The 10252-nt window shown below is 47.4% G+C and overlaps 1 long non-coding RNA gene across 1 annotated transcript; it reads right to left on the bottom strand.

Moving 5' to 3' along the window:
* Nucleotides 1–3328: 3328 nt before the first annotated feature.
* LOC149402754 (uncharacterized) lies at nt 3329–6412 on the bottom strand. The gene is made up of 4 exons (XR_016296158.1): nt 6059–6412; nt 5042–5147; nt 4544–4651; nt 3329–3582 (listed from the first exon to the last, which is right to left on the bottom strand). It is a non-coding gene; the product is annotated as an uncharacterized LOC149402754 (long non-coding RNA).
* Nucleotides 6413–10252: the final 3840 nt, after the last annotated feature.

Here is a 10252-nt window from a genome sequence, read left to right as displayed (position 1 = left end):
AATCGTTCGATCAAGAGAGGCGGCGCTCGGGAGTCCCCGGAAAGCGCTTCAGAATCTCTGAGAACGAGAAATCGAGGAGAATCTGCTTCAGGCCAAGGATGGCATCCAGAGAAGCACAGAGAAGTCTCAAGTTCCTTGAGAATGAATGGGATTGAATTCGATGGCTTTCCCCTCAATGGGAGGGGGTTTATATAGGTGTTTGGGGGCCTTAGAAGGCTTATTTTTCGTCCATGTGGGACTAGGAACGCGCGCGGCATCAATTGGAGGCGCACGGAGCGCGCGGCGCACAAAGAGGGGCGCACAACGCGCGGTACGCAGGTCTTCTGGCGCGGCGCGTGGGTCACTGGACGCGGCGTAGGATGCGCGGCTGGCCGGCGTAGCGTGCTGTGCGCGCGGCGAATGGCTCGTCTTGCCGGACTCTTGCGGGCCTTCAGGGGTCTTCGAATACCATTCTTGCCACGTGAAATATGAAGGCTCGACTCGAGGAGAACGACTCGAGGCTCGACTCGAGGAACAACTCAAGGCTCGACTCGAGGAGCACGACTCGAGGCTCGACTCGAGGAACAACTCAAGGCTCGACTCGAGGAGCAACCCGAGGCTCGACTCGAGGAACGTGAGGATTTGGCACGAGGACTTGTCAGTCGACTCGTGACAGAAGGCTTGCCGCTCTTCAGGACCTCCGGCCTGACCATCGGCCCTTTGAACGGCGTGTCTTCTTGGCGTCTCGGGTTTTCCGAAAACGACCGACAACATTAGCCCCCTAAGTTTATCGCTTGGGAGGCCCCGGGCGGTGAACTTTTAGTTGTTTCCGCCGGGTGTTTGAGGAAAATTTGTCTCCCAGGGCTTCGCTGTCACGAAGCTTTTGTGAACATAGAGAATATTCTTGCAAATGCTAGTGCTCTCTCTCGCTTTTCCGTCTCTCTCGACACGAGTGTGTGATCAACACGTGGAGGAGGATCCAAGCGGATATGAGACGTAGCTCGACGTGGGCGAGGCAGACGCGTTTGCGTCCATCACTCTAGCCCCGAAGCAAAGGGGACATGCGTGGGCAAGCGGGACACGCACTTGTGTAGAGGCGTACCGGCGTGTCGCAGCTCGTTGATCTTGTGGCGAAGTCACGCCCAAGTGTTTCTTCGATGGCATTTTGCTTGATAATATCATCAATCCGGAGTCCATGGGACTCGACGGTGACTAGTAGGGCGACGATTGTGTAATCGTGACCTATTAGGGGAAGATCATGGCTTCCGTCTCGGCCAGCTTGGAAGGCGACTGCACTTCTGCATTTTGCAAAGGCGTGCTCATCCCGAGGTCTCAAAGACGGAGGTTGATGCTGCGGGCTGATGCTTCGAGAAGACGGAGTGGCACCTGGCGGGAGGCTCTGCCGCACCGGAGGGCTTCGACTGCTCGGGGATAAACGCTATAGGTTTGACCATGCATCAAGCATAAGTCGGCCTCACGGGGCATCCGCCATTCCCGCCTTTGTGAAGCTTCTTCGTCTGCGTTTGGAAGATCGGCCCTTATTCCGCAGGCGCGAGCGCGGGTCTCTACTTTGGCTGACCTGTTCTTCAGGTCGCTCCAGGTGTTTGTTCGAGGAGCGGGACTCGACTCGAGGAGACTGACTCAAGGCTCGGTTTGAGGAGCGAAGCTCGACTCGAGGAGACTGACTCAAGGCTCGACTCGAGGAGACTGAATCAAGTCTCAACTCGAAGAGCGAAGCTCAACTCGGGGAGCCGACTCAAGTCTCAACTCGAGGGGCTAGGCTCGACTCGGGGAGCTTGGCAGGACTTTAAGGAATATGACTCTACTCGAGGGGCGATGCTCGACTCGAGGAGTATGACTCGATTAGAGGGGCGATGCTCGACTTGAGGAGACTGACTCGGTGAGAGTGACTCAACTCGAGGAGCAAGGCTCAGCTCGAGGATAATGACTTGACTCAAGCAGCAAGGCTTGACTTAAGGAGAGCGTGCCTCGACTCGAGGAGCGAAGCTTGACTTCAAGGAGAATGACTCGACTCAAGGAGCGAAGCTCGACTTTATGGAGAATGACTCGACTCAAGGAGCAAAGCTCGACTTCGAGGAGAATGACTCGACTCAAGGAGCGGGGCTCGACTCGAGGAGAATGATTTGACTCGGGGAGCAAGGCTCACCTTGAGGAGAATGACTCGACTCGAGGAGTGGGGCTCGAATCGAGGAGAATGACCCGACTTAAGGAGCGATGCTCGACTTCGAGGAGAATGACTCGACTCAAGGAGCGAAGCTCGACTCGAGGAGAATGACTCGACTCGAGGAGCGGGGCTCGACTTGAGGAGAATGATTTGACTCGGGGAGCAAGGCTCGACTCGAGGACAGTGATTTGACTCGAGGAGCGAAGCTCGACTTGAGGATGTTGACTCGACTCGAGGAGCGGAGCTCGACTCGAGGAGAATGATTTGACTCGGGGAGCAAGGCTCGACTCGAGGACAGTGATTTGACTCGAGGAGCGAAGCTCGACTTGAGGATGTTGACTCGACTCGAGAAGCGGATCCCGACTCGAGGAGAACGACTCGACTCGAGGGGCGAAGCTCGACTCGAGGAGCGGGGTTCGACTTGAGGAGTACAACTCGACTCGAAGAGCAAGGCTTGACTCGAGAAGCGAAGCTCGACTCGAGGAGGTTTAGGTGCGCCTTGTGGCGGCTTCAAGTGCATTGTGATTAGTCATCATATGCAACACCTTGTGGCGACTCAGAGCGCGTTGTTAGGGACGGCAATGTGCGTTGTTTTAGGCATCGTAGGCACGTTGTAAGGGATGGCCTAGATGTGGCATGTAGGCTACTTAGGTGCGTTGCGAGGGACGACTTGGTTGCGCCATGTGGGCGTCTTAAGTGCACCATGTAGGCGTCTTAGGTGCGTTGCGAGGGACGACTTGGTTGCGCCATGTGGGCGTCTTAAGTGCGCCATGTAGGCATCTTAGGTGCGCCGCGAGTGACGGCTTGGTTGCGCCATGTAGGCGTCTTAAGTGCGTCGCGAGTGACGGCTTGGTTGCGCCATGTAGGCGTCTTACGTGCGCCATGTAGGCGTCTTAGGTGCGTCGCCAGGGACGACTTGGGTGCGCTATGTAGGCGTCTTAAGTGCGCCATGTAGGCGTCTTAACTGCGCTGTCACGACCCGCGACCTCTTGTCGCCGGTTCACGAGCCGCGACGGTGGGTTACATCACAAGTCTCAACATCAATATAACAATATATCTCATATCAACAGAAACAGAATCAAATCAACATAATAATCATAATACTTATGTTAAACGTAATACGATATCATATAAGCATTATAAGTCATTATATAAAAACCTGGTAAATTTTTCGTTTTTCTCAATTCAAACTTTGAGTCTCACTACGACTCTAAATATTTACATAACCGCTCCTGGGTTTACGTATAATTACAGGAAATAGTTTTAGGAACGTAGAGTACGAAAGGGGTTCAACAAAATATAGTCATAACTATAGAAGAGGTTGATCCCGAGTGAGTCTCCACTAGCCCAAAGGTCAAGAGATACACGTCCGGTCTTCGTCTTCAGTTCTGTTATTCACGTCGCCGTCTTGCCCTTCTCTACATTACCAAGGGTCATAAAACTATGAGTCGATTGACTCAGTAAGTGGGAGTCTAACTTAGAAAATAAAGCGACTAATGCCATGTGATATCATGTGACGTGCAAACAAGCACATAAGAATGCAAGGATGCAAATCTAACAAGTTCTAGAGCATGAATCGTGTGTACACACTCTAACTAGTACTTGTCGTCTTTAAGGTTACACACATCCCCCGCTATAACCTTTAGAACGACAAGAGACCAGCCTTAGACTTCGAGCAGCAGTCGTCCGGCGGCCTAAGAGTTTTAACGTCTGTCTGGGATCCGTTAATGGTACCAACTTCATTCGGCGTCGGCGCAACCCCGAGGCCCTCATAGCCCGTCAAGGTGCGTCCTTCAGGTCCTCATAACCTGGCATTAAGATCGGGTGCGACTCTTGGTCGACTTCCCGATAAATGAGTACTCAGCGCCATCCCCCAGGCCCTCATAGCCCGTCAGGGTCCATTTCGTTTTGGTACCATCGACGCAACAATTCTTTAAGGTTCGGGTACTCTGCTGCACTCAGAGTATACACCTATGCTACTTACAGGAGAGCGACTCAGGATAAATCCTGAAAGAGATTTCATTTCCCTTTTATGCTCGTTAGTGTTTTAGGTTGAAGACTCGGGATGTGACTCCCGGTACTTCTACCCTCGATTTGAATTCGAGAGTTAAACACGGCTCTCCTGTCTCCCCCGTTCTAACGGGTCAATAACAGCCTAAGGAATAACTATATCACATATCAGAGGCTGGGTTTCACAAAACTCATGTTTGAACTTATTGAGCGAACTCACGCTAAGTTTTCAGGAAAAGCGGCCGAAGCCTTAATCTTTGAGGTTATTCGATTTTAAAGCTTTTCCTATTCTTGTTTACTAACAAGCAATAATGCACGTAAACAGGGTTATTCCCTTGGTATGTAGTTGACTTAAGTCTCCACACTTACCCGGAAAAGATCGTCTGAAAATCTGTTGACTTCCGGAGTTTCCTTGCTTTACACGCTTCCCGAGACTACGCGTCCTGAAGCGTTAACACGTTCCGAAGCATCGAGAAACTAAAACCCGAAGTTGAAACTCATTAGTCAATGATTCGAGAGATGATGACAAGCTTAAGGTTCGTTATCGGGATTCATTGCGAGTCAGTTCAGGGGTTCGAGAATTTAATTCACTTATTTCTCGGCTTTTCGGAATTTAAACTTATTTAAGACTCATACGAATTCGTACCAGAGAATGAGTACGAAATAAAATCAAAATCCTTATTTTAACGAGTCTTAAATAAATTAAAGAAATAATCCGAAAATAGTACGAACCGAGAATTCTAAATGAATTAACCAAAAATTAAATTCTCAAACATCTCTTAACAAATAATTAATAATCCTTGAATACAAATCTCAAATCCAAAATCAAGACTCGAGTCTAACGCTATAAAGCGATAAACGACTCACGAATGAGATCGAGCTTTAAAAATCTGTTCTGAATTCTCTAACTTTCCAGCTTCCACACGTTTAGTTCCGCCGGCTCTCGCTCGTCTCGACCTGATCTGTGACTGAGCTGTGAAATTCAGAAAACGAATATCGAGTCAATTATAACATCCAACTCTCGACTCGACTTAGAAACCGAAATCGAACCACTAACACAATTCTCAAATCCAATATAACTTGTCACAAAATCCATAACCTTGTCAACAAATCACGTAAACTTGTCATAAAGTTCACATTTCAACCTCAAAAACGAGCTAACCAAAAACCTGAGCCCGAACGAATCATCAAATCTCAAATCACAAACTATCAATTTCAAACCCAAATTCTCAAATCTCAAAATCACAATAACCAAAACTCATGTCACTTCTCCAAATCACGCTAACCAAATCCGAGTCTAAATTCTCAGGTCAAACTAACGATTTCAAATTCAAATCCATCTTCCAAATCAATTACAAACTCAAATCATAACAACCCAACGTTTCCAAGACACATGAACAACTCAACGAGTCACGCCTCAAGTCTTGAATAACTCTCAAAATGATTCTACAAATTCAACCTACTCACACAAAACGAGCCCAAAAACATTCTCACGGCCAAAATAATCAACAAACACGGCCAAGCTAAAATTCGCGACAATTCCATCAAGAACTCAAAAATCAAACGTCCATAACAACTTCCGAGCTCAGAATTTACTCCGAAAAACACTAAATAACAACAACACAACATTTCAGAAATCACAGCCAAAGAGATTCACACGGCCAAGACAACACACGGCCACACAAACTCACGGTCAAGCAACTCAAACCAAAACCGAGTTCAAGCTTCCAATCAAATCATCAACATCACAAATCAAAAATCTCAAGTTCAAATAACAACTAATCACCCTCAATTCTTCAGAAATCATCATAGAATTCGAAATCCCCAAATCAAATTCCAAATCCCTAAACATCAAAATTGATTTCGGAGAAGAAATTTCCTCACCTTGCTTGCTATGAAATCGATCTCCTCGGCACGTTCTCACTTGATTTCCGGTGTCCTTCCTCGGTCAGCGGCCATGGCGACTCGGCGGCGGCGACTCTTCTCCTCGGCGAGGCGCGCGCGCGGTGGCTGTGAGTTGCGCGAGAGGCAGAGCGACGAAGGAGAGGAAGACGAGGAAGAAAGAAGGAAGGACGAGGTGGTGGTGGCTGAGTGGCGCGGCTGGTGGTGAGCGGCGGCGATTGAATTTTTTTTTTTCTTTGTTCCTTCTTTCTTGCAGGTCGCGCGATAGTGAGGAAGAGGAAGATAAGTTTCTTCTTTGCACGTGAAGAAGAAAAGAGAAGGGGAAAGAACATTGGAGAAGCAGGAAAATAAATTATTTATTTATTAAATTCACTTTTCCTCCATCTTCTAAAATCAACCCCACTCTCACGTTTTTATTCTCAAATAGCTCCAAAAACGTTACAATCACGTCCTTGTCACAAAATTTTGTCACTAAAACCCGTACTCGCTCGAACTTTTAATTAAGTTATTCAAACCGAGACTTTCCTCATTCGTTCTTGATTAATTTAAATATATTTAAGGTTTCTCGGAAATAATTCTCATCCTTGAGAATTTATTTCTTAAATTAAATTTCGGCATATTTCCTCGGAAAATAATTTATTATTCGAGACGAACTCGATAAATCTTTTATTTATTCCGAGATTTTCCATCACCTTAAGATAATTTAAATTAACTCGATAAACTTCAACGTCCATAACTCATTCAAGAACTTACTTGTAACACACGAAAGCTCATTTATTAACCGTAAATTACAAACGGCGAGATTCAAAAGTTTATCCTTTACAATCCCTACCCCCTTAAAAGAGTTTCGTCCTCGAAACTTAAAACAGAGTAGGGTACTTCTTTTGCATCTCACTCTCGAGCACCCATGTAGCTTCTTCCACAGCATGCCTCTTCCACAAAACCTTGACCAAAGGAATGGTCTTATTCCTTAAAACTTTATCCTTGCGATAAAAAATCGCTACAGCTGGCTCTTCATATCTGACTTCAGGAGAGATCTCAACCTCTTGCTCTTGTAGAACATGCGAAGGGTCAAACACATACTTCTGTAACATGGACACGTGGAATACATTATAAAGGTTGGGCAAAGACGGCGGCAATGCCAAGCGATAAGTTGTCTTGCCTACACGCTCAATGATCTCAAAAGGTCCAACATACCTTGGACTGAGCTTCTCTTTCTTTCCAAACCTCATAACTCCTCGCATGGGTGAGATCTTCAGAAAAACTTTCTCTCCGGCTCCAAACTCTAGAGGTCTTCTATGTCTGTCAGCGTAGTTTTTCTGACGACCTTGAGATGTCTTCATCTCGAACCTTCAGTTGATGGTATCCCGAACGCAAGTCAATCTTTGAGAACACTGTCGCTCCTGACAGTTGATCAAAAAGATCGTCAATCTGTGGCAACAGATACTTATTCTTGATCGTCACCTGGTTCAACCCACGGTAATCAATACAGAGCCATAGGGAACCATCTGCCTTCTTAACGAACAAGACTGGCGCTCCCCAAGGCGAATGGCTTGGTCGTATGAACCCTTTGTCAAGCAACTCTTGTAGCTGCGTTTTGAGTTCTTTCAATTCCGCTGGAGCCATACGATATGGAGCTTTCGATATCGGAGCTGTTCTTGGAATGAGCTCTATGTTGAACTCAACTTCTCGATCAGGAGGTAGACCTGGAAGATCTTCAGGGAAAAAAAATATCAAGGAAATCTCTAGCAACTGGAGTCTTATGCGGCTGTGGCTTGACTGTCTTCGTGACGTCTAACACGCTTGCAAGGTAACCAGCGTATCCCTGATGCATCATCTTCACAGCCTTTAGCGCCGATACGATCGAAAAACTCGATTTCCGAGAGGAACCTTGGAACTACAGCGGTCCAAGTCCTGGGTTCTGGAATAGAACCGACTTCTTTCGGCAATCTATGATTGCATGGTGGGTACTTAACCAATCCATTCCAAGGATTACGTCATATTCCACCATTTCCAATTCTATCAAGTCTGCTTTCATTGTCTGATCATGAACTCGGATAGGCACGTCTCTATACCAGCATAACGACTGGTACTTTTCTCTAGAAGGCGTAGCCGTAACGAACGGGTACGAGAATTCCTTCTGATGCTCACCTAACTGATCAGACTTCCTAGATGCGATGAATGAATATGTGGCTCCTGAATTCTATCAATGCTAGGAATCCACGAAAATCTAACCTGTGACAGCGGTGGGCGACCCTGCTCGTACTTCATCTTCTCGGATGGGGAAGACTCTGGCATTAGCTTTCGGCTGCTCTTTGGGTGCAGGGGTCTTTACTTCTGGATTCTCACATACTCGGGACAGATGTCCCTCTTTCCCGCATTTGAAACACACCAGCGCACGAGCATACCACTCTCCCTCGTGCGATCTGCCACACCTTCGGCACACGAGCGACTGATTGCTTCCAGAGGTCCTAGGCTTCTTACTAGGCGGCCCTGAACGTCCGCTATCTTCACGCCCTCTGTTCTGGTTCATCGACTGTGATTGATTTCCAGAACTTCCTTGAGGTCGATAACTCAAGCCTTGTTGGGACCTCATTCCATCTCCTCGTTGTGGCTGATTATCCCATCCTGATTGGGATCTGAATCTTCTCCTTGATTCGCTCTGCTTTGGGCCAGCAGCTTCAGAAGGTGTTGCGGTAGTTGGTTTCGGTGCAGGAGTTCGATCACCCTCACGCCAACCAGCAATCTGTAAAGCTCTTTGCACAGCGTTGGCGTATGAGCGAGGTCCAACATCTCCGCTATCCACTTGGCTCACGATGTCAACATTGAGCCCGTGCATGTATTTCATCTTCCTAGCCTGATCAGTAGGGACTAGGGAAGGAGCGAACCTGGCTAACGTGTCGAACTTTGTCGTATATCCTGATACCGACATTGAACCTTGTCGTAGGCTCATGAACTTGCGTACCTTGTTCGACAGGTTAGCTTCACTCAGATACTTCCCGTGAAACAGATTAAGGAAATGGACCCACGTCATTGAGTGGACATCCTCCGACGACGCCATCACTTCCCACCAGCCCCTAGCCTCATCCTCCAGTTGATTCACAGCGCAAGCCACTCTCTCGGTATCGGACAACTGCATGTAGTTGAAGATCTGCTGCATCTTCTTAACCCAATTCTCAGCTGCAGCTGGATCCCCAAGACCGTCAAACGTCGGAGGCTTCTGCTTTTGAAACCTCTCATATACCGGCTCGCTCACAGGAGGAACGACGTCACGAATCTGGAAGTTTAGCTCCTCAGGAGGATCCACAAGCACTGGCGGTCGATTCTCTAGTCGTTCTCCTGGAACTGGAGGCGCTGGGTGCTGTTGAGGCGGCGCGTCCAGCCTCGTTAAGAGTTCTGCGATCGTGTGGTTCTGCTCGTCTAGGTGCTGCGTGAACCTCCGATTCATCTCATGTCTATGGGTCGCGTCAGCAGCTTGTCTCTCCAGCGCACGTCTCATCTCTGTGGGATCTGCCGCTGTAACATTCTCGGCATTAGACGGCTCTCGTCTAGGCCCCATGCCTGCTCAATTCTACACATGGAAGAGGGCATGGCTAAAATCCAAGTCACAACATCGAGAATGCGAGAAAAGAAAACATATCAACACACGATCATATCTCAAAACGAGATCTCATACACATTTCTCATATCTTCATCAAGTCAAAAGAGATATGCAACCTGCATTCGTGCATCTACTATTTACATGTCACATGGCAACTAACGCTATCTACACAAATCTATAGACTCCCAAAAAGAGACTAGCATTTCCCCAGGCTTAGTCAAAAGGGTTCCAAAAAGGAAAATCATGTCGCTGCTTACAACTATCCGCGTTCTATCAACAAAGAAGGCAACGATAAGCTCAGCATGATCCCGCAATCCGTACCGAAAACGTGTATCTCAAGTCTACAGGAAAGGTTAAACCTGGGCTCTGATACCACAAAACCTGTCACGACCCGCGACCTCTTGTCGCCGGTTCACGAGCCGCGACGGTGGGTTACATCACAAGTCTCAACATCAATATAACAATATATCTCATATCAACAGAAACAGAATCAAATCAACATAATAATCATAATACTTATGTTAAACGTAATACGATATCATATAAGCATTATAAGTCATTATATAAAAACCTGG

Source organism: Urtica dioica, chromosome 3 (assembly GCF_054948205.1).
Source record: "Urtica dioica subsp. dioica isolate 48M chromosome 3, U.dioica_male_clone48M_v1_H2, whole genome shotgun sequence".
Lineage (NCBI taxonomy): Eukaryota > Viridiplantae > Streptophyta > Magnoliopsida > Rosales > Urticaceae > Urtica > Urtica dioica.
This window is presented reverse-complemented; position numbering and strand designations above follow the sequence as displayed.